The following is a 25,708-nucleotide window of genomic DNA, read 5'->3' as shown; positions in this document are numbered from 1 at the left end:
AATCACTAAAATAGAACCGGTCTTGTTTTTAACAAAACCAGGACAGGCTTTTTTAAAGTAATATAAATAATCCCATAGATGAGTCTGTAGTTTGTAAACCTCAAAAGTTCTCCAAAGCACTTGGGGGCAGAGTTTGTTTTTTACCTAGCACAGCAAGGAGGCCCTCTCATTTTGCCTTAGCCCCTCAGCCCCAAATGGAAGAGCAGGTCTGGAGACCTACCATGACCAGGCAGGGACACTGAGACAGACACAGCTCAGTCCCTCCTAGTGCCTGGAAAAGCTGTGGCCAAGTTTGTCTCCACTAAACATTGTCCTTCTCCTGGGACAACACAACAATCTCTTGGAAGCAAGACAGAAGAGAAGACAAAACTAAAATAAAAATATTACAAAATAAAATAAAAATAAATAACAATAACTGCAGCAGAGTGATAGGCCATACTTAGAGCAGGACTTAGTAATCAACTATGAACATTCAGAACAATAAGTTCTCAATGGTGTATAGCAGACTGTGTAAATCAGCTTCAAGGTATAAATAATTTATTCCCCAAATGCAGAAAGCACAGGTTTTTTGACAACTTTAATTACTTTAATTTATCAGACAGAGGATAACTGAGGGAAAATAATGAGTTTGTTGATCCATAAAAGACTGGGGAAAGCTTATATGGTGGGAAACATTCTTCATTTAAAACCAAATTCTCCCTTCCAGATCAGTGACAGCAGTATGGAGCTTTTGGAGAGGGGTTTTCCTATTTGTTTGTTTCTTGGTTTTTATGTACAAATAAAAGAGGAACTTGACTGAGGAACATGGACTCCAGGAATTTTGGGAGACTTCTTTAGGTTTTTGACAATGGCTGCATGTAAGTTATCCACGCTTATAGCCAGCCCCCTTGCAGTTTCATTTCAGTGACAGGAAGCCATTCATGTCATGCTAATGCAAAGAACTGATGTTCTAATATCTAATCCAAAATCAGTAGAACACTCAAGCAATGGGGAAACAAAAGACAAAATTAGCAGAAGGGGGAATCAGAACTAAAATAAGTTTCTCTTGTGGAGTTCCTAGCAAATATTCATTCACAGCAATACAAAAAGAAGAAATCTCCAGTAAAGACCTAGAAAGGAACAATTTTAAGCAGTTTGTAGGATAGTATGGGCACAATCTGAGCAAAAGAAAAAAATCCACAGTGGAGGTGGGAGAAGTATCAACACAAAACACAGAAAACATCTCGTCAGAGTGCACGTAGCAGGTAGCATACATCTAGAAAGGTACAGAGACACAGGGCTTTTCTGGAATTAGGTGTACTGAATCACCCCCCCGATAGTACATAGTTGCATAGTTGCTCTTTCAGCCTTTCTGTAGAATGCTTTGCTACTTTGAGACCTGTACTCTGCAAGGATACCCAAAGTACAGTCATCTGATTCTACATACTTTTCAGCTCCATCCGTTCCTCATGAATCTACTTATCAGCAGAGTTGCTGAGGCGCACAGCTAGAGGTAATAAATTACATTTGGAAAAAAAAATATGTGTTTCTTGTGCCATGTAGCCCTTAAGTACTGATGATACAGTGCTCTCGGTGAAAATCTGACTTGCAAAACAGACACATTTTTCTTGGAAATAATTTTTTTCTCTATTTCAATCTCTCTAAAATGGTGGATGTACTAGAGAAATATAGGTGTTGTTCACATACCTGCAGAGGGTTATCTTGTTTTAGTTCTATTATTACAAATGGTGCTGTCAAAATCCTTCTTGTGAAACTATAAGTAGAACATAGTTAAGCAAAAGTTAATGCATTGGGTGTTGTATTACAAACACTAAAGCAAAACTCTGAAAAAAACCACAATGTCTTCTCCTTTCTAATATCATCCTATTTATTTACTCAGGATAGACTTTTCAAGGTAAAAAAGACAATTCAGTTTGAAAAACCTAGTTTGAAAAATAGCTGTATTGCCAGTGTACTGGTATGTCTGTTAAAACTGTATCTGAAGGTTCATATAACTGAAAGGCAGTCACAAAACCAAAGAAAAAGAAGCTGGGCAAACATTTCAAATAAACAAGAAACTCAGGAATATTTTAGAAACCATCAAATGCCAACTACTTAACATTCACTTTTGTTTCAAATCACTGTAACCCAGATCCATTTAAAAATCAAGATAAATGTGTTAATCAGTTCTTGATTATAAAGCAGAAAGACTTTTCTTACAAGTCACCAGATGGGAAAACATGCAATGTCATATATTCTGTACCTCTGCATGAAGAAATCTGTTTTATTTTGTTTGATGAACTAAACTGCTAAATTTGCTTACTCTCTACAGCTGTTCTTCTCCAAAAGGAGGGGCTGTTAATTAGCAATAGAAATGAGCTAAATACACTAAATCAGAATGGCTAGTTGGCCTTATATATGTGTAAGTTTGATTATGTGAAAGGGAAAAAGAAAAAATAAGAATGGATGTATTTGTACTTTATTGCTATAAGAAACAAAGGTAAAACATTATTTGTATTATGACTTCTGTAGGGTTTTTTTTTATCTGAAGCAAAACATGACACAATGGAATAAGATTTAATTTACAACACTCATAGAGCCAAGCTGCCGTGCATGATTAAACACTTGAACAAAACTGTTAAATTAATATCTTTGATAATACCCTTAAAACTACTATGAATCCAAAATATTGGCATTAACCACTTAATACTTGAGATATCATGAAGACACAAAAATCTTGATCCATTTTCTCATGGGTGAATTCCAAGTATAAGATGGTTCTTAGGTTTACTGGCAGAAAACACATTCTTAATTCACTCAACTGGATAATGGATATGTATCATTTCTTCTAGAAATGTCTTATTTGTCTGCAAGATCAAGATTTATGTGGATCTCCCTGAATGTCCTAGGAGTGCCAGAACATCCCAGACTGCTACTAAGGAAACGGTAGTCCCAAAATTGGACATTTCCCAATAAAAGTCTACCTCAGCAGGGTAAGCTGGAGAAAATACAAGAAGCTTGGAATCCATCTAAAACCACCTAGACTTCATTGGATCACTTAATTTTCTACTAAAATCAATACAGATTTAAGAGTCTAGTTCATCTTACCATAAAGAAAATCAACCAACTGATAAGACGAATCACACTTTAAATTTCGTTGACTCTTCTGCATGTAACCACGTTAACTGCAAATGGAGCCTTGCACAACTACCTTGGCCAGAAATTTAAATTAAAAACGTCTGATAACACGTAAGACCTAATGACACATCTTGTGAGTCCAGCCAAAACACTAATTTCTGCCCACAACAGTTTCTGGAAAGATATAATCACAGTTTCAATCTATTTACATAAGCCCAGTATCCTTATCACCATAGTCTTAAAGTCTGATATGTGCTGAAGGATGTACGTACAATCCATTTATTTTAGTTTCTCTTATTATAATTTTGAGTTGTGTAAAGAGGAGGTGGTGTCTGACTACTGAAAAACTGCAGGTGTAAGATTATGAACCATCTCCACCCAAAACATTATAGGAGGGGGTGGATGTTTAAGAAGTTCCCAAGCAGCCTTCAAAAGGTTGTGTAAGGATTATGGCCTATCAGATTCCTGAGCAAGCACTTAGGGTTTCAGGAAGAAGCTTAGTAAGTCCCCTGAGTTTTGCAAATCATTAATGTTTATAAATATGTAAAGGGTCAGTGTCACGAGGATGGAGCCAGGCTCTTCTCGGTGACAACCAATGATAGGACAAGGGGCAATGGGTACAAACTAGAACACAAGAGGTTTCATTTAAATTTGAGGAAAAACTTCTTCTCCGTGAGGGTAACAGAGCACTGGAACAGGCTGCCCAGGGAGGTTGTGAGTCTCCTTCTCTGGAGACATTCAAAACCTGCCTGGACACATTCCTGTGTAACCTCGTCTAGGTGTTCCTGCTCCGGCAGGGGGATTGGACTAGATGATCTTTAGAGGTCCCTTCCAATCCCTAACATTCTGTGATTCTGTGATTCTACGAATTTCAACACATTTTATAGCCTTAGGTAAACGTCAAGATCTACAGAAAAATGGCTGCTACAACTTCTCTTTTTTCCCAAAAAAAAAAAAAAAAAAATAGCAAGCCTAAAATATATGGGTTTCAATTCTGACACTGAAGAATGACTGTTTTTGCTAATGGTAGGGTTCTTGCCCTGAATTTACTGCTATGTATGACTAACCTTAACTCTGGTCAGGGTTTTACCTATAAGAGACCATGCCAGCTACTTACAGAGCAGTAACAATGTTATCAAGTGAGATAAGCATTGCTTTTCTTCCCTGTCATAGTTATATCTTGCAAACTTAAGGCAAGCAAACCTTTACACTGTTTTAAATTAAAATTTTTTGTGCTTATACTGCAATATCTTACATTTGGAGAGGGAACATTTCTAAAGTGAGAAATGCCTCTCATCACTTCTGAAGGCAGACAAGTCTTTGAAGAAATATTTTTTTGAAGTCAGTGTTTAATAATCTGAAAAAATCATGAAAATGCTGTGAAATCAGCACAGGAACACTGTGCAGAAAAGTTACTTCAATTTTTGTAAAACCTCTCTCTTAGGTTGAAAGAAAAAGGTTCAAAAGTTCACTTCAATTACAATGTGTAATTAAAGACCCAAAAGTCTGGATGATTGAAATACTCTGGGGTGTAAATTTTCAGATAAATTCTGGAAGATAGCCTTTACTGTGATATTTTAAAGACTGGATTTCTGCTCCTATATATGGAGACAGGAATAACATAAGAACACACAATAAAACAAGGAAAGAGGTTTCTTCATACTGCTTCAAAAATACCTGGTTCTGGGTTGCCTGAAGTATCAGCAAAGAATTTCTCTAAGAATATTCATATTATCACAGTTTTAGAAGATGTAGATCTGGTTTGGTGCTAAACAGACCCTACAAAAAAAAAAGGCAATCCCTCCCTAGAAGAGTTTCCAATCCAGTTCTGAAAAGAGAGAAACTGTGACTTGAAATGACTCACTAGGGTCACTCCATTAGTCATCAGTAGTGCCAAAAATAGAAACCAGGTTCTCTCATTCCCTGCATCAGCCCAAATTTGTTAGGTTACATTGCTTTCCAGTCAGAATGGTTGCAGTGACAGTATGCAATAATATAATGTGGTTTTCTCTTTTCAGCCCCTTTGTCCTTCCCCAGAGTAAGGCCTACATGCTTCAGTTCAGGTCTTCCATAGTTAAAATGTAATTATTTCAGTTTTATTTTAAAGATATCATCACAGAACTACTCTCATATTTGAAATGTTGCACTGAGCTGCAACTGTCCCTTTCCAGTGCCTCCTGAGGTAATAGAAAGAAAATTGCTATCCTCTTCACTTCAAGTCATATTTTCCTTTGATTTACTAATCCATTTTGTTTTATCAGCTACCTGAGTCCCCATTCAATACCATTTTAACAAAGTAATTGTTTTCAGTGAGAAAAATGCATTTTACAAATTCTAAGCCTTTCACAGAAATAGGGGAAAATTAAATTGTATAGGGTAGTCATGATTTTTGTCTAGAAAAAAAAAAAGATTGTTTCACAAAAATGAAACCAAATGGTGAAGAAAGCTGTGTTCTAGTTTCAGAGCACCACTAAAAATCAAGGTCATAAATTAATTTCTGAAAAATTAACCATCCCTAACCACTTACTGTACATAATACAGTGGAAGCCATAGTTTCTTAGGCTCCTGTAATTCAGTAACAAAGTGTTGTAGTTGTCTGTAAAAAAAGAAAAAAGTATGCTAATGTGGAACAAAATTGCTCAGCTGTTTGTATCCAAATCATGTGATATTGCTCCTTATTCTAAAGCAACATTCCCAACCAAACAAACTATACTTTATCTGATCAGAATTCCAACAAGAAAGATGATTTTTCTAAAATTAGGCCAACCAGTGATAATGTTTTCTTAGCACTATCTTACCGTTTCTTACTGAACAGTAAAGTCTCGGATGATGATTTTCTCTACTGGTGTTTGTATTGATCAAATTCTTTGGTGTACTTTATTATGTACACAAGTACTTGTGCTTTATCTGTATGTGGTGTTTGTCCTTCTTGAAGAATTGCTACACAGGAGATCTGTAAGGATGATAAACACCAATAATCGTGCTTATTTTTTCCTATACATATATAATGAACTTCAGCCAAAATTGTGATGGGAGTCAGCAATCAGGCACCAAGCCACCAATTCACAACCTGCACCAAGCAAGACATTGACCCTATTCAAAGAGTAATTTCAAGAGACTGGGAAGCTGAAAATCCCAAAAAGAAAGAGGTGTTTCTCACAGGCTTTTTTTCTGCTGGGGCTGAAATGCATGTGTTCTGATGGCAAAGCAAATCAGAGTGACTGTGTACTAACCTTCAACTGAGTTGATTCCTACAAAGCTTTGGGTGGACAAAATGATTTTGCTGAATTAAGTTCTGCATAGATTTGCCTAAACAGCTAAAGAGGTTGCATTTTGTAATATGAATATATCTTACTACAAGCGAAGTATAGCCTTTGAAAAAGTTCTGGGCAAAATATCAGTATCACTTGTTATGGGGCAAATACCACTTATGAGGCAGATTCAGTGAAGAGGTATATCAGACATCTTTGCAGCAAGATCATGTTCCTCCTTCTCTGATCTTCTGACACTCCTGTACACTCATTAAAATCTACTCACTCTCACTCTGCTGATATGCGTCCACCATCATATGATTAACTTTCATCTGAGGGTAGATGTCAGAAGCAATCCTAAATCAATGGAAGATTACACACATGGGCAAATATTTGCTCCATTAACTCTGATACAGATTGGAAGTGCTTAGGTATCAAGAGTCTCAATATTTTTGAGAAACGGAGCTTTTTCAGTCCTTTAAAGGTCAAACTCAGTCTGACAGTGGAGAACACAAATTCCAAAGTTTGCAGAGAATGCTCCCAATTTCCTGACCTTTGTGTCTGTGAGCTATTCAAGTACCACAGATTATCTCAGTTTTATTTGCAGCCTATGAGGAGAGATGCAGGTTTCACCTACTGTTTTAAGCAGAGGGTATTGTACTTGACCCCATCTCACTTACAGAATAACCTGTACTCATCAATTTTAAAGGAAAAAAATCCATGTGTAACTCCACCAGGTGCCTATCATCTGTAGTACCACTGGATACATTGTGATAACTCTGGTTTTTGAAAATGGAATTATAAAACAGTTTATCCAAATATAAACCCCTTTTCCTTTTATTGAAAAAAAAAATTGTAAAATCTGTAGACTGAAGAACTGACTATATTAGTCTATTAGACATTCATTCCATGTTGCATTTATTGCCTTGGCCACAGGAATGTATAGCTGCTAAAACAGTTTGCTGGGTTGATTGATTCCTCTTTTCAGAAAACGCATAGTGAATTCTGCTTGCAATGTAGCATAATTTTGTTGCTGCTTTGGTGAGACAGTTAAACATTTGTTTAATACCTACTCATGCCAAAATGCTATGGAATATCTTGTAAAAGACTATAAAATACATACTACAATTTAGGAGTGCTATCATACCTTTCGTTTACTATTCACATGCACATTATTTTGAGTTCTTCCATTGGCCTTTCAATACTTAAAGAGGGCTTATATAAAGATGGGGACAGACTTTTTAGCAGGGTCTGTTGTGACAAGACAAGGAGTAACGACTTTAAACTAAAAGAGGGGAGATTCAGGCTACATAAGAGGCAGAAATCTTTTATAATGAGGGTGGTAAAACACTAGGTTGCCCAGAGAGGTGGTAGATGACCCATCCCTGGAAACACTGGAGGCCAGGCTGCACGGGGCTGTGAGCAATGTGACCTAGTTGAAGATGTCCCTGCTCCTTGCAGAGGGGTTGGACTAGATGACCTTTGAAGGTTCATTCCAACCCAAAATATTCTATGATTCTATAATCTATGATTTAGAACACACTGGTGCTTTCTTCTTAATTTTCTGTTCTAATGAATCCCTGAGAATGTCTATACAGCACCAAAGCTTTGTGCATTGTATTTCTTTGAAACTGATCAGGTCAAAAACATCATGGAGAGCTTTTACAAGATATTAAAGGCAATTTTTACGATAGAAAACTGGAGAAAGAAGTTGTCATTTTTACAGTTTTCACTCACATAAACTCCTTTCTAGCATTATGGGTTATGAATATTAATTTAATACAGATCATGTACTAATATGCATGCTTATATTATCTTTTAATATCCTAAAAAACTAAAGGTGAAAGTTACACTTTCAAATATTCTCTTCCTCAGCAGTATTCAAGGACAGGTTGTACAAAGGGGAGAAAATATTTATGTTAAAACTGCAATATGTAAGTATAAAATGAATTCCATTCATCTGTGAATGCACAATAAAGGTGGATCATGTGTAGAAGTGCCTCATACAGAAAGTGAATAACTTAAAGGCTATAATGGGAAACCTGTGAACTTGTATGACTCTGCTGTAAAATATTTATGATAAAGTTACATTTTTCACATTTTATTGGACTTTTGAGACCAATTTAAAGATTATCTCAAATTTTCTCTCCATTTTTTAAGACCAGAGCTCTGGGTAGACAAGATACAATCTCAGCTGCTGGAATAAATTTAGTTTCTGTGCTAAAGATCCATCTTTATTAAACCACAGGCCAAACAATCAATTTAATGGATAAAATGGAAGCAAGGCATTATACCATATATATAGATAGATATATATTTATGTTTGTATGTATCTATGTGCATATGTACTAATATTAACACATATGTCTTTTAGCTCCTTTGAATAATGAAATATAAAATGTTGGTATTGTTGATACGGAATGTACAGAAAGAACACGCAGAAACACATACTGGGGGACAGGATGCCTCAGTGCATGAGGCACAGGACTGCTTCCCACACAGCAAACCTCACCTTGCTCTGTGAGAAGTAACACTGCTTCAAAATGTTGTTGAAGAGACAATGGCACACATCTGCCATAAAGACAGATTAATGATGTCACTTGCTTCTATAATTCACTGGTTTCATTTTTTTTTTTTTTTTGGCATATACAACCAAAAAAAAAAAACCTAGGGATTTTTTTTGCCTTCTTTATCATCTCCTCCAAATCTACCACCTTACTCCTCTTCCTTTTCCCATTCCTCTCTCTGTCACACACACACACCTGTATGAATAGGGATCCTTCAGACATTTGCGGCTTTACATGATTACCTGTGGCAGTCTCTGAAGAGCTTAACCAGTTGCTCAGTAAGGGGTTGTAAAGAGGCTCTGACTATACTATGCTGTAATTAACATTTATCTTACCAATCTAAGGCTCAGTCCTCTAGAGGCCTTGAAAAAAGAAACCATGGGTAGATATCTAGTAAAATAGTATCAATGGAGAGCCTTAGAAAGAATATGTTCCTCTCCTCCCTGCCCTAGTGAGGGTGAAAGAGATTGGCTGTGCATGTAGAAAGGGAGCCAGGGGCAGTGGGAAACACTGGTCACCCCCAATGCCACACAGAAGAAACCTCTGGCTGCTCCCCTCTCCAGAAATCCTCACTCAGCCCAGACCTCTCTCCCACAGCTGGCTATGAAGATCTAAGGGAGAATCTTACCATAAAAAGCAGGAGATAGTCTGTCATCTGCACCAGCTCATGACCTAGAAGTCCAGCCCAGAGTACCAGAAAATAAATTTATCAAAGGCAGGTTTTGTGTAATTCATTGTGCCATAGGTGTGAATCTAAACACAACAATTTTACTCTCTTTAAACCAACTCAAACCCTGTGACACATGACCTAAAAGCAGGCACTCTAGCACATTGACCGTGATTACAGTGGCTCCCCAAAGATTCTTTTTAAAGAAGTGGTCCACAAGCTGTGATTGCACTTCAGCCGCTGTAGGAGCATGTCCACACTCGAGACCAGTGGCTCTGATGTGGCTCCACACAGCTCAGCCCAAAAAACCTCTGCAGCTCTAGGGCACAGCTTGACTGATTTTAAACCAGAAATGCGTTGGCATGCGATTCCTGTTCATGTCTGATGCCAAAGTAGTTGATTTATTGTAAGCATTCTCCTGGCTGTGGTTTACATAAGTAAAGGATAAAGAACATTAATTATTCTGAATATTTGTTAGCTTTCAAGTAAAGCATTGCTTCCTGATGCAAAAGAGGGCAAACAACCTTTAGGAGCTAAATAACAATATAAGACCACTGTGAAAGCTACAGGATACTTTCTACCTTTGTGCTTTAAATAGTATGCATCAAAGAGAAATCCTCCAAAAAATGTTAGAAAGAGGTTGCCTTAGAGAATAGAAGTCCTTTGAGGGTGACTTTACATGGTTCAGTTGGGGTCTAGAGCAATTCTTCACACTGTGCTGCCTGAATTGATGGTCACTGGTGGTTGCAGGTTACTCTGTTCCTGGTAACCTCTTAACCATGAAGCTCTGCAAAGTTATCATGATAGAAAGGAATTTTTAATGCTTTTTGTTTCACAGTTCTCTACTATTTTTACAGGACATTTTGCTTCAAATGCATTGCTGTTGTAGGTATGGCACTAATTCTACAGTATCAGAATAAAACTGGTGTGTAGCTTATTGCTACTCCGATGATCACAGAGCAATGATGGAATAGTAACTTCTGGCAAAACAAGGTCATTTCTATCTGCCCTACACACAGCTACATGTTTTTCATATTATAATATTATATATTGTTTATATATAAGCCTTCATATTTAATTTGCTAGCAAGTTCTCTGACATCAATTATTCTCCAAGCACAGGCACCTGATGGCATGACCTGGACCAAATAATTCATTCTTAAGACATTTTGACCTTTTTTATTTTTTTTTCCCTCCTAAATCTCAGCCTGCATCTTGAGCGACTGAAGGCCAATTACCTCTACTGACATTGCAAGGTGCTTATTAGGCCTCAGGTCTGACAGTCTCCGAAGGACTAAATTAGTTGTTCTACTCAATCTCATTTACTTCACAGCTTCTCTAAGCAGAAGCATCCAAATGTAAAACTTCTCAGGGCATAATAAGTAGTAGGCATTGCTTTTTTAGAAGAATTTGTAAAAATCAACTGTGAGAACAGCATCTGCTCCCCAAATGTTTCTAATGATAATAGCTAGATAGTTCAGCTTCTTTTTTCAAGTACCAGGAAAACAAGAAGCTTTATTTCCTACTTGCAGGATTGCAATTATTTGGTGTATGAGAAGGTACAAGATTCTACTGAAGCTTTCCCAGCAGTGAAGATGCTTATGTCTTTCACTGCTGAGGTTTGCCAGTGTCCAATTAGCTGCACACTCAAATTTGCCATTCCCTTCATCCAGACACTCACAGATTCTCTCTCCTCTCCTTGGCTGCTTCTACAAAGCTTGTAAGAATTTAATTATTTTTTAAAACTCTGACCACCTATCAAATTTGGATTGCAATCACTGTATTAAAATGTTACCAAAGGGGAAGAAAAAGAGGCTGACAATGTAGTCACACAACTCTGGTTTTAGTGGACAGTCAGGTTGGAAACCTTAATGGAACTGGGAAAGCATATGTTAATAAAAGTGCAATAAAAGCCTGATAGTCAATTGGTGTGCAAAGACAAATTTGTTATCAGAAGCCAAATGCTACAAAATCCCATGCTAACTGCATTCCTAGCCTTTGAAATTCCCATTCCTCTGGTCTACTTCAAGACAGCTGAGGATGCTTCAAACTCACTCTTGAGTTATGCAAATGATATGATTAATGTATCAGTAATTTCTAAACCAGACAAAATAAGATACAGACAATAATGACAAATAGTTGTCTCCATGTAGGTATATTCTTGCTTTTTACCAGTAATTTTGATATAATAGGTCATGTCCTTAGATTGTTGATTGGTTTGACTATCTGGTCATGAAACACTGCACAATTCCCCCAGATATTTTAAATCAAAACTTCCAGAGGGCTTGTAAATAGCTAAAGATAAAAACTTCAAGAGTCCTTTTCAGAAAAAACTATAATGGCATCTTTTAAGATATTTTATATACATATATGTAAAAGATGCATATAAAATAATATATTCAAGGATATAATATGCATCTATATATAGTGTGTGTGCATGCATATATGCATCTATATCTTTTTGCGATTCTTATTACCCAAGGGGAATGGTAGAATATGCAATCAACATTGCAATGGTAGTTCTGGATCAAACTGACACATACAGGCTGATGCATCATATGCAGGCTGAAATCTGTGTTAGTTATGGGCCCTATATACATTATATGATCTGAACAAAGGATTTCAGATTCTTATACTGAGGAGCCAGAACTGCCTGAATTCTCATTTTTAAGTGTGAAAGGGTATTAATAAATACTGTGCAGAAAAATTGTATGAACATGGTAGATTGTGGGAGACCCTTTGCAAGAAGTTGGCACTAATTGATAAATTAACTTTGTCTATAAACATTTTTGGAGTGTTTTGATATAACCATAGATTCTGTACAGCTATAGACATCTTTGGAGTGTTAGTAAAATCCATCAGCATTTCTAATATCTTGGAATAAGATAGTACGTAAAATCACTTTAGAAATTATCTGAGCAAACATTTTTCCATCTCCTCTGAAAAGAATGTAACATTGCCTATTCCTCCCTTTCCTGAAATAGTACATTGTACTTTTCAAACTTGCTTCCAAGTCTGGAGAAAGGTGAGCTTAGGCAGCCTTCAGCTCTGACTGCTGTGCAAAGAAATAGTTCAGTATCACCTTTTATGTAATGTAAATTATGGGTTCAAAAAATTCAATTTGCAGCTATCCTCAGCAAATAATGAGAACCATCTGGACTGATTGGTATGGAAATCAAAACTAATTGATCCTGCCACTTTAGAGCCTTTTACAGAACATGAAAATAGACAACATAATACTATGCTTTCTAGAGTTAATCAAACTGTACTTCAAATTATTCAGTGGTAAGTTATTGAAAATGTTTGCATTATATTTTAAACAGTTGAAAAATCCAGAGTCATGAAGTTCCAAAAAATTTGTTTCTTAGTTAGTGGATTTTGTTGCCAAAGGATGATCAAATAACCCTGAAAGAGTAAAAAATAAAATAACTATATTTTTTCCTCTCCAGGAATTTGCTCTCTAGGTTTTTTCCCTCCATTTTCCTCTTTACCTAGATCTTTTCCATATCTTCCCAGTTAACAGCTCTTCACTGAGATCAGAACAGAGATTTGCTGTCCCCACACAGAAAATTTTTGATGGTGAGAGATTGCACTGGCAGGCCTGAGAAGATGAAAATGTCGTTTTCTGGACTGCAGATTGCTGTCTCCATGGGGGAATGACCACTCTGTATATCTAAGTCTTGGAAAGGAGAGTACAGTGTGTCTGTGCCCTGACTGAGCTTCATCACATCAACACAACATTCAAAATGAATCAAACAGTAGAAGTTTTAGAAAAGAAATATATTTAGGTTGGAATGATAGGATGAGAAAGAGAAAGAAGTTTATGGTTGAATAAAAGTTCCCATATCTTCTTAAGGGCCAGTACTAACAGATAAAATCACACACTCCTTAAGGGCCTGATAAATAATCTATGTGACAAGATGTTCTTTTTTCCTGGGCAGTCTGTGTATTTAAGAAGGTAAATAATATCAGAAATGGTAGAATATCTTACTCAAGAGAAACTGTGAAAACACTCTTTAAGATTGATTACTACATGTAATATAATTTCTCCCTTTGATACTTAAGCAGCTAGTGATACTAACCTTAAAACCTTCATACATATACTCAAGATGAGAAATTTTAAAATGTAATATTTCATCACACCTCTTCACTTGCTGAGGAATAGCATTTGGGTGGAGAACATAGACCAGAATGAGGCAAATTATTATGTATGTAGGATTGTCAACACAGAGTTGTGAAGAGTACCTGAAATCCTGGCAGCATTTTATCTTACATTGTCCTTTGCTGCTGAAACAATTTTTTTCAGTTTGACCGTCAGTAGCTTTAAAGATATCTAGACACATTTACATAGCTCCCCATACTGCAGAAAGTCTTTTCTAATGTTACTCATGCAAGTAGGGGAGTTGCATTTTACCTTTGTTATTGCTTTCAACAACTCGAAGTTATTTTAATAAGTTTGCTATTATACTACAGAAGTTCATTCATCAGTAATCTGCAGAGCTTGTGAAAAACACTGCATTTCCGTATTGCATATAAATGTGAGGATAGGTAATAGACCTCAAAAGCTGAGTAAGTAATCCTGATTTTTAAAAGCAGAAATATATGGAGAAGTATATGCTCTTTCAGGCAACTCATATGAAGAGTCCAGATTACTGACATTTTTGAAAGTGTGGAAATGTTAAAAAAAAAAAAAAAGAAAAAAAACACTTTTAAAATACCTAACATGCTCCTGAAGGCTTTAGGTGAAAGTTATGACTCTAAAAATATATTTACTCATTATTAGTCAATCAGTGAATTAATATGTTTTGAGAGAAGATACAATACAATGGAAAACCAGATTCTGAAAGCTGAAGTTGGGAATTTAGTCTCAAATTCGAAATACAGGTTGAAGCCAAGAGATGACCACAAATGTGTGTATTTTAAAACTCTACTGAATTCAATAGATAACTGAGCATTTTAAATGTCATGTAGCCACGCATAATGAGTGATACTTTCTGTTTCTTCAGTTTTGGAAAATGTTTATTTTACCAGTAACTAGAAATTCCTTGATTTTTTCATTTCAAGGCAGTCTGGAAAACCCCAATACAGCTCATATTTGCAATTCCTATATGGCTTAGGAAATACTGATGTTCAGATGTTATTGGTTAAAAGAAAATAAATAAATAAACAAATAAAAGGAAACGTCTATTCAAAAAAAATTAAAAGTGATAATCTCCATAGCAAAAAGTATGATCCCAGATGCTAAAGTCATCAATTTAAAATATATTTATGCATTTCAAAATCATTCATGAAACTTGTGGTGTTGGACATATTTCATTTTGGGATACCATTATATAGGCTATTGGGACTGAATGCTACAAAAATGTCATTAATACACAGTCATTTTTTTTCTATCATGAAGGAAAGTTTAGAGTAAGAGTTTAGAGTTTATGAAGAGTTCAGTATGAACTCTTTTTAACAGATATTACAAGGCAGAACTAAAAAGTCTTCAGTTAAAGATTTGTGTTTTCTATACCTCCACAGACATCTGTAAGGAGAAATATTCTTCAAACATTTAAGCACAGCTTGCCCCAGATTTTCAGCTCACATATGGAATTTAACTGAGGGTTATCAGATTTCATGTTTAAACAACAGATCAAGGGACCAGACCTTGAAACTATATAGCTTTCTAAAACATATGCAAAAAGACATAATTTCTGAAACCCAAGATACATTGGGAGGAAAATATCAGTTGAGGGTTCAGATGCAAAGTTTGCTGCTCTAAAACTGCAAGAAAAAAAACAAAACCAAAACCACCCAAACCACGGTGTATTTATAATAAACTTTAAAAAACATTATTCAGCCAAAATCAGAACTATTGTAAAATTCATAATAGTTTTGCAACTAAAATGATGCAGATTTGGTTCTGCAGCTCTGATTACCTGGGATGTTTACTGGATAGAACGTCAGCTTTTCCTAAATGGTTGAAGTGTTAATGGAGTGCCTCCCAGGTACAGCTATGCCAAAACTGCTAAGAAAAATTAATTGACAGAAAATCTTAGGATAATGCATCCTAATGAATAAGGAATGGGCAAAACACCTAAATGAGAAGCCAGTCTTAAATTATTAAGTCAGACTTGATTTAAAATATCCACTCACTAACGTATTCTTGTCTCCCAGATGGTGAAGACAAAAACTGTGCATGCAAAAAAAAGACAAACTGAACCAAGCTAAAATAATTTTTAAAATCCTACTAGGGAAGAAAGGTTTGTGTATTATTTCCCCTTGGTGTCTCTTGTGAATATCTGTAACATTCAAATCAGCAAAAGTCTTGTTCCAGTCATTGGTCAGATTTAGAAACCACTTAAGTCATTTCAGGTCTTTGAGTTCAAGAAAAGATCAGTGTAATGATTTAAGTTCCCCTCTGGCTAGAGAAAAAAAAATAATAATGGTTTGAAATTAATTACCACCTGGGTTTTGGTCAGTTCTCTGACTGAATGTATTTGTGCGTATTTAATCTCATCCAGAATTTCCCTGTGTCCCTCAAGGAAAATCATCTCATTTTGTTCTATTAAACTCCACACTTTAAAATTGTGTCATCATTTCAGTGACCAATCAGCTGATGAAAAAGAAATGTTAAACTTGAAATAAGAGTATACCGTTATAGACAGACTAACATAGGAAAACTCAGGAGATTCAAGAGTCCTAGGTCTCCAGAGCTGGTCTTTATCTGCATTTCAGTTATGTTCATTTAACACACACTCTTGCAAAAGAATAAATCTAAGCATAATTGAGAGAATACACTGAAAACAATCCTATGCTTTGGATAGCAATGAACTTTGTTATTTGATCTTTATTTAAATAATAAAATAGAGGTGAATGTCTGAAAGGTGTATCATAATCAAATGACTAATTTACAAAATCATAATGAGAGAAGAAGGTTTGGTAGTTTGATCTTAGCCTGTTTTCTCATCATTATTAGGATGATGTTAAAATCATACAATGTACTGGTTAACTATGTCTAAGCTAAAACACTAAAAAAACTTTCCCTCCTTCCCTCCAGCATAAATCTTGATTAAAGTTCAGAAGTTTCATGCAGTTTTCTGAACAGAGAGAAAGTAAAGCGTTCTGCCTTACATTAATTAGTGATCTAGAACTCTGCTGATTGGGGAAACTGTCCTGATCTGTGGAAAGCTTAAGGTCATTTACTTAATATTACTAGTTCCAAGTTTCATTTGTGTTCATCTCTGTCAGTGAACCTGGATTCCGGATTTTCAATAAAGCTTGGAAAAACTGAACTAACCGAAACAAAATTTATTAAGCTAATTGTTCCAGAAAGCTGTCAACTTAGATAACACATAGCCAATTTCTGTCACCTAGCACAACTCATTGTTTTCATTCTTCTACAGATGTATGATTCTTTAGGTTCCTCTGTGCTTAGGAAACATCATGCAAAGTTCAGAAGCCCCAGATTCAATAAGAGGTTTTGAACAATATTTTGCTAACTTTCAACAAGATAGCTCCGGGCTAGATCCAATAAAAATACATTATGCTGCTTCATTGTGAAGCTCTGAAAAATTGATTTTTATATTGGATTGGACCATTGGCTTGTTAAAGAAACTTAACTTGATAACAACAGTCTTTATCCTCTTAGAAGCTATCATTCCATGTTAGGAAGACTGAAACAGTGCAGCCTATATAAGGAATATTATCTAGCTTTGAGGGGTCAAGGAGTTATCTTGCGGCACAGCCTGAGTCACGGGGCAGTGCACTGAAATAAGAAAGCAAAGCAGAGGGTTCCTTGGGGGACAGAAGGACTCATTCTAGAATATAAAGTGATAGCAGAGCTGTTAGGCAGCCACTTAATGAGGATAATACTCTTGGTTCCCAAAGAGGCCTATTTAAAAAGTCACATTTCTTTCATTGTTTTCAATTGCCAGGGATACATAAAATAAATATAGATAGGGACAAGCCCCTCTGATGTAACTCAGTACATCCCTCTCTTCAGTTTGGTAGTCAATATTTGTTATAGCTCACTGCTCAGACCACTTGAGTACTCTTAATCCACTTGAAAAGGCTTGTTTGCTCTATGTTATGCTGAGATCACAATTTCATAGAACACTCTTCCTGGTCCAAACCTCCACATAAATAGTACAGTTTTAATTCTATAAGTTGTTCTTATCAAGGCTTCTGCATCTTTCTTCCAGACTAATATGTTTTAATGTAATTCTTCACCATCTATTTTCTTTAAATCAGGTTCCCTTGAAATGCACATTCCAAGTGTAACAGTAAGAAAAATGGGAAGAGTAGTGTATTTGGTACACCAAACTCAGAATTAAGAAGAGCGTGACTGATTCAGTTTTACCTTATAAATAGTTTCAAGATCAACTTTCTAATATTGTTCAATGTATTTATTATCCAGAAGGTATTTCTACTGTTAAAATCACTTACAAGGGCAGTATCCCCTTACTTTGACATATTCCTGGCACAGTGAGGAGACATGAAGAGATATCTCTGCTTTTTCTCTCTCTGAGCAGCCCAATCAGCCCAAATAAGATGGAAAAATAGGCTTCTGATAGTCAAATCCCTTCTCAGCTTTAGAAAAAAATGCATGTTTGAGCTTTCCTGGGGAGGCAGGGGTACACAAGGAGGAGTTACCCAAGCATAAACTGTATTTGCATACTTGATTTTTAGAACATGCATGTTAAGATTTTACATGAGGTAGCAACCCACTGAAAATGTTTTAAATTATTTCCAGTAGTATAATTAACAAACACAGTACAACACAAGAAATTCTGCTTCTCACTTTTCAATAGAGTTTACCATTAATTTTCAAATTACTAAGTGTGGAATATTTCTTTTTTTCCTCAGTACTGGAGCAATGCAGCAGTCTAAATGGCAGAACACGGGAGGATCACACAGGTGAAGTGTCACCTGCCTCTATAACTATTTCCTATAGTACAACACAAGAAGGAAATTATCCTGCCTGCCTGACTGCCAGGGATGCTGCAGCTTTTCCTGGCTGGGTAGTCTGCTGTATATGGTTCTTAATACAATAACTATCAGGTAGGATATGTCCAAGCAGAGAACAGAGGGAGCAGACATGCCTCTTTCTCAAGCACCTGGTTACCCCTGCAAGAGTACAGACACAGATATGCTTTGCCTTGCAGAGATGAAGAGAGCAAAAAGAGCTGGATGCCTAATGCATGTGAATATGGCTGCTGCTGCTCCTGTGTTGCTGCTGGGATCTAAAAGCCGAGGCATTTCACGAAGAAAAAAAAAAAAAAAAAAAGAAAAAAAAAGGCAAGTGAGTCTTGCTTACACAGATGCAAACACTTGCAAATGTAGCTGACTAAAATCAGTGATGCAAGATTCAGTGGAACAGTATCGGTTGTTCCAATTTTATTCAGATCTTATCTGCTTTACATGCACTCTTTATCTTGAGTATGCAGGGAATGCATTATGCTGTATGCAAACTCACAGAGATCATGCAAGGAAGGAGTACGATGTTGTCTTTGAAGAAATTAAACTGTCATTACAGTTTATTTTAAACACACATACTAAAATGAATTTATATTTTATAATAATTTAAGAGAAAGAGTTGCTATTTCTTTTAGAGACTACTGGTGATCTTTCTCAAATTCAGTTGCTGCAGAAACACTGTTTCATGTTCAGCGTAATTCCATCAGATATACTATACTTGGGCATAATAGCTGGCAGGGTGTGAGGAAACAACTCATGAATCTTTAGTAAATTAGGTTTTCCTTTTTTCCTCAGTGCTACATGGATCTTGCCTGCCCTCAGCTGGATTTATGGAGGGTTCGTTGAAAAGTGGTGGTGAGAAATATGTTTGAAAACCAACAATATATCACGTTATGTAAGAAATAATCTTTTCAACCTGGCCAATGACATTATAACTAACAGAGAACAGAGTCCTTCAGGGATTTCTGAGAGGGGAAAAAAGAAGCAATAGGAGAATGAATGAAAATGAAGAAAGGTCAAATAAAATGTGGGACTATATAACCCAGTAAAAGAATGGGCTTTCTGGCCTTAACTGTGCATAGGACAAAAAATTACCTTATTTCAACAGAGTCAAATTCCATCTGTTTTGCTGTCTTCTGGATATATCAGGGCTCCTTCACCCCATGAGAAGTATGAGGAAAATCTCTATAGAAATAAAAGAGCACTTTGCAAAGCAGCACTGGTCAGAGGCAATCTGCTGAAGAGTACGTTCACTGGGCAACATCCAGAAAAGTAATCGAAGATTATATGCTCTTCTGTATTTAATATGTTTCTAAAAAGATCTGAAAATATACAGATAAAAAGCCCAGCTAAACAGCAGAGATAACCGTCCATTTTTTAAAATGAGAAATATCAGCTGCTGAAATGTCAAATTTGGTATTTAAAAATGCAAAAGCCAGGCTTGTACGCTTTATATCTCTTCCCTTTCCCATAGGTCCTTTCTTTGTTATCATATGAAAAAGTCATTTATTGATGAAGAGTGGAATTAGGTTAGGAAAACAACAGATAAATCCAAAGCCAGTACAGGATTTATCAGTTCCTTTTAGATTACTTACTGTCTGCCTCCATTACTGGGTATGCTTCCAGAGTTATTCTCCAACCAGTGTAGAAGATGATATGTGGCTGTTCCTCTTGCTAAGTCTCCCCTGATGTTTCTGGTGAAATAAAGTGCTCTATGAAACAGAGAACTGAGCCCAAAGGCTTCTGAGATCCTATATCCCTGAAACCTTTTTCAGTTATTTTGTATGTTATTTATCTTAAAGGTGTGATCAAAGGCCAGACTGCTATGTGAACAAATAATGAACTGATGAAAAACATAATTTTGTCATTAATAACTGCTTCCTCTCCTGTCCATCTGAGATGAAAGAGCCAATGATATCCTCATAGACTCGGCTTTTCCTCACAATAATTGGAAATATAACATGTTTCAGTAATTTATCTTAGACATCAGTACCTGCTTACCTGCAAAATCCCCATGACACTTCATCAGTACAGCTTCTCATTGTTCCCCAAGGTGTGTATAATGGATCACATGTCAGGTACACAAGAACGCCATCTAAGAACTCCCTAGATCCGTCAGAAGGGAATCAAGCTGCCTAACTTAAAAGAAAGAAAATCACATGCTATTAAAATATTGGTTATATCAAATCTCAAACAGCGTAATTTATCTCTTAGTATACTCTTATAGAGATGGAGCAAAACCAGCAGTGGAATATAATGCGTATGTTAGCATGAGTAGCCACTGTAAGGGAACTCACCGGAGTACCCTGTGCCAGCCACCAATGTACACTAGTGGGTGTTATGACAGAGGTAACATCCAGTCTGTCAGAAAAAAATGTATGGTTTTGTTTTTCACACAGACAAAAGGCACCACAGCATGGGAGGGAGGAGGAACCTCTCCACGGATGGTACCCATGCAGCATGCCATGGGAAAATCCGTCCAGGACCTATCCAATGTTGCATGAAAGCAGGCCTCCCAGAATCAAAAAGATGGAAGACTTACTTTCCACATGTATTCCTCTTTTTATTCTGTTTTATTAAAACAGTTATTTTATTAAGCCATTGGGTGCTGGGCCTTCATCATAGAAATCCAGGAAGAATCCTCTCACCACCATCAACGCTTGCATGGAACAGTTATTTCTGTCATTTTGTGACATACCATCATTGTGCAAAAAAATTATGATTTACGGTGTGCCGCCCTAAGCTAAAAAGTTATTATAAGGCATAAATACTATTCAATAATATTTATCAGTATGTGAGGGACATATTAGTTACCTATATGAAGTCACTGTGACAGAGAGTGATTAAGGAAAATCCAGGTAGATTCCAAATATCTAAAGGACAGTATAAGCACATCTTATCAGTACTACAGCCCTCACAGGGGGGTGTTACTAGGAAGAGCTGGTACTTCCTAGGAACAGTGTAGCTTTGTTTACTGGAACACTACACTTAAATCTCCTCAAATCCCTTGCTTTTGTTCATGCCTTTTTCTCCCAACAAGCATCCAACTTCTGTCACTTAGCCTGCTGCATTGCTTGATCCTGTGTTTCCTGGCCTAAAGGCATTGTCTTTCTGCAGGGTCCACCAGCCACCAGACTCCCCTTCTCTGCATCTCACATAGAGCTCTTCAGCATCTGCGGCCCGGCAGTGGCCAGTTCCAAGTTAAACACCCTCCTTAGGGTTTATTCATACCGCAAAATTTCTAATCTCATCACAAACAACACAGGTGTTACTCTTATAGCTTTTTAGCTGACTTTAGTAGGTTTTTTTAGGAGATTACACTCACAGTATGCTGTATGGTTCTATAACATAAAAAAAGCCTACAATACCTATCCCCAAATTAAACATTTTTCAGGTTTAGCTCAGTGCTGTTACATTAGTGTCAGATGAACACAAATGCATGGTTCCTTAAGTATAAATTAACATTCTAATTTTTATTTAAACAGATACTAGTATGTTTAAATCTTCAAATAAATTTAAGAAATGCAAACCTACTCTAGCAAATGAAGGTTACTTCATATTTAAAAAGTCTTGGCAAATTAATCACAGCAAGAGCATGAATGATGAGGAAGTACTGTGGTTATATTCAGATGTAAATTTGGAAAAGTTGTTAAAATTATTGACCAGAAATGGTCAAATCACAGTAGTCACATCTGATATTAGTCAGAATAACAGCGTTAATGGTTTTGAATTATGACATTTTACTGCACTCATATACTCATAAAACATAATCATATTTGACTGATTTGAAAATATCCCTTCACAGAGAGAGGGCCATAACTGATGGATGCCGTGACCACCACCAGTAGTTGATTATTGTGGCTAGGTCAAGGCTCATTAACAGTCTGATATAATTTTCCACTCTTTTACATTAATCATGCAGAATTACTTTCCTTTTTTTCCTTTTCTCTCTTGGCTTTCATATAGTTCTGTTCTGTCATGTTTGGTACAGATGCATCATAATTTGATGAGCAGTCCCAATGGCATCAGGGGGATGATTACCTAATAGGAAACAGGATTTCAGAGCTCAGTCCATGGAAACCTTGTTGTTTAGACTACAGTTGCTGTGAAGCATTTTAGAAAATTAAATATTGACCAAAAATCCACCAAAGACTAAACTGTCTTGCAACTCTTACTTCCGTTCATACTGATAGAGTAGTATTTTGGCTTTACGATGTATACCAGGCCTTTCCTCAAATCTGTTCTACTGTTGTATTGTTGTAAAACCTGAATTTTTATCTTAGAATCCAGAAGGCATGTGAGGTTTAATATACTTACTAATTTATTTGCTTATTGCATGTTGATTTGAAGTAATGGGGCATAATATATCCACACCACAATAGTACCACAATTTCAATAAATGACAGATCAACTGCTACCAAAATTATTGGTACTGATGCTACATGGTGTTCACAACACTTATTTTGTGCCTCATTGGACTGTCTTTTGCACTTCCTCTATAGGATGAGGAAGGAGCAGTTTGAGTCCTTGTCTTGCCTTGTCTCTTCTTACGCAGGAGTTTAGTTCTGGCCTTCAGAGATATGAGATCAGTGTAGAGGGACTGGGGAGATGGAAGGGAGGAGAGACCCAAACATTCCTATGCTTATTCACAACATCTCAGCATTATTTGACCCTTTGCCTGAATGTATTAGTTGTAATTCAACACTGGGTAGTAAATTTACAGTTTGCCACTAATTTGAGAGACCTTATTCAATGCTTCTAAGGAAAACATTCTCCAATGGTTACATGAAAACTTAAAAAGTACCAAAAAAAAAAGAGTGTTGAGCAATCCAGATGGCGGGATGAGGATGAGAAGATCTGGCTGGGCTTGAAATCAGGTGCCTGTAGATTCTGGAGGGGAAAAATGATGTCTTTTCATGTCCACAGGTAATTATTAAATAACAAAAACCAATTGGGTATAATATAGCTCAACAGGTGTAAATTGATTATTAAAAAGCAGTTCAGCCTGACTTTTTTTTCTATCTGCCTCAGGATGAAGCCTGCACAGTTGTCTTTATTTGGTTGTGTATTTTAATTTCTTGGAAGAAACAGAAGAGTTTTGTCTTGGAGCATGTGTTCACAATGAAATTCACAGAGCAAAAAGTAGGAAAGGACAGCTCTTTTCATCACAGAATATCCAAGCGAACCAAGCATGTAATTTAAATTTTCCATACCCGTGTCCTTTCTGTAGAATACACATGATGAAAACAGAAAAAGGAAGATATGTAATGTTGCCTTTTGAGGTCTTTTCCAACTCTCACTTCCCATTACTTCTGTGGGCTGTTTCTATGAAATGGTAGAGGAAAGAAGAATAAGATGAGGGAGCAGTAACCCTGGCATAAACTTAAACGAAATAGAAGGGGCAGTCGGAAGAAGAGTAAGCTAGAATAGAGTTTTAGCATGAAGCTGTCACTTCAGGCTGAACCAAGTCAGATTTATTAGGTATTCAAATGCAAGATCAGTTGTTATAATGGTTATTGGGAAAACAGTTAATGTTTTAATAACTGCAGGAATAAACCATTACATGATAAAGTCAATATTCCTACAGAGAGTAAATATGCATCAACAGTACATTTACTTTACTGCTTAACAGTTGTAAGTTCTATAATTATACATATTTAAATTTATTCTTTAAAGCCTTTTGAAGAAGAAAACTGTTCAACATTAGCTTTACATAACCAAGGAATTCTTAAAAAAAAAATAAAATAAATTAATTTGATGATAAGCTAACAAAACAGAGCAGTGCAAAAGTCACTGGACACTTTGAGCACGCACAGATTACACGCTTGGTGAGATATTCAGAATAATGAATAGATGGTGACTTGTATGAGAGGCCTGCATACTCCAACTTGAATATACTTCACTATAGCTAATGCAAATAAAGAAAACTTATAATATTTAGGGATAAAGGAAAAACAAAACAAAACACAACTATTCTACTACAATAAGTAAACAAGAGGCCTGATTTCCCCTCACAGTAGTGCCACCATACAGATTGCCACCATACAGAAAATTTTGTCTTCTACTGATCTGAGATAAGAATCAGCCCCAGCTGGTCCTTTCAAAAAGAGGTAACACAATCTTCTTCATTATACAAATGCACTCTGAACTATGGATTTTACTGCTTCCTAGAAAACTGTTCAGGAACTTCACTTAGGAGCAACTGCTAAGTGAACTCTGTGGTGAACCTCAGCTTATGTGACACTTTCTCCCAGCTGATGCCCCTTCAAAAATGGTTGCATAAAGAGGCTGAAATGTTTTCTGTATGCTAAGTATTTCTCAACATAGTAATGCTGATGTCTATCTGATTTCTAACTTGCAGATTTTTAATTTTCTCATTATTGTTTGCTACTCCTTCCCACTGAAACTATCTCCTTCCCTGGCCTCCTCATGCCCTGCATGTTTCAGGTTTTGAAGACATTGTACCACTTAAATATTGCTGTAATGGTATTTTAAGACTTAGCTATATAAAAGGAAGATGTTTTGATATTTCTGACTGTTAAAATTCCTCTGTTTTGGTAGACTTCCACCACATACACAGTGACGCAGATTAGACTAGACAGAAGAGTTAAGAGAACATGGCTACGACCTAACCCAGACATATGAAACAGGACTTGTTTCAGGGGTCTTCAGTAATCACTAATGCTTCATGTCTTCCTGAAGAGAGTCACACTGAGAGAGTCTTGTGCAACCTCAACAGACAATTCAAATTGCAACTGCATTTACTACTTTATTATGAAGTGTTCTGCTGGAGTTATCCATACAACACTAAGTATCTAACGGAAAGTTTTCTGGAGATTACCGCAGTCAAAGATTATTTTCAGACTTCTATTTGAAAGAGAGGTCCATAGAATTACTCTGACATAAAAAAAGGAAAGAAAACAAGATAGTAATCTAAATGAAGCACGTTTAACCTCTGAGATATTGTAGCCAAGACAACATTTTTGTGTGTCTTTCCACAGCATTTATTTATAGCTAAGATGCCTGACAAGATGTGATTTTAAAAAATATATCAGTTCCTTTATTTACCACCATTTCTTTGAAATGCAGTACTTCAAAATAACGTGACTTGTATCCATTGACTACCAAAAAAAAATTCTCAAACGT

The 25,708-nt window shown here is 36.3% G+C and overlaps 1 long non-coding RNA gene across 1 annotated transcript in view; it reads right to left on the bottom strand.

Moving 5' to 3' along the window:
- The window catches only part of LOC110357830 (uncharacterized), a 51,127-nt gene extending 27,105 nt beyond the window's left edge, over positions 1-24,022 (bottom strand). Inside the window, exons 1-4 of the long non-coding RNA XR_010472194.1 lie at positions 23,776-24,022; positions 20,564-22,603; positions 20,158-20,256; positions 19,658-19,747 (exon numbers count right to left, since the gene is read on the bottom strand). This is a non-coding gene — a long non-coding RNA (uncharacterized LOC110357830). The remainder of the gene's footprint in view (positions 1-19,657; positions 19,748-20,157; positions 20,257-20,563; positions 22,604-23,775) is intronic.
- Between the last annotated feature and the right edge of the window lie 1,686 nt (positions 24,023-25,708).

This window comes from Columba livia, chromosome 4 (assembly GCF_036013475.1).
Source record: "Columba livia isolate bColLiv1 breed racing homer chromosome 4, bColLiv1.pat.W.v2, whole genome shotgun sequence".
NCBI classification, from domain to species: Eukaryota; Metazoa; Chordata; class Aves; order Columbiformes; family Columbidae; genus Columba; species Columba livia.
The sequence above is the reverse complement of the archived record's forward strand: the minus strand, read 5'-3'. Positions and strand labels throughout refer to the sequence as shown.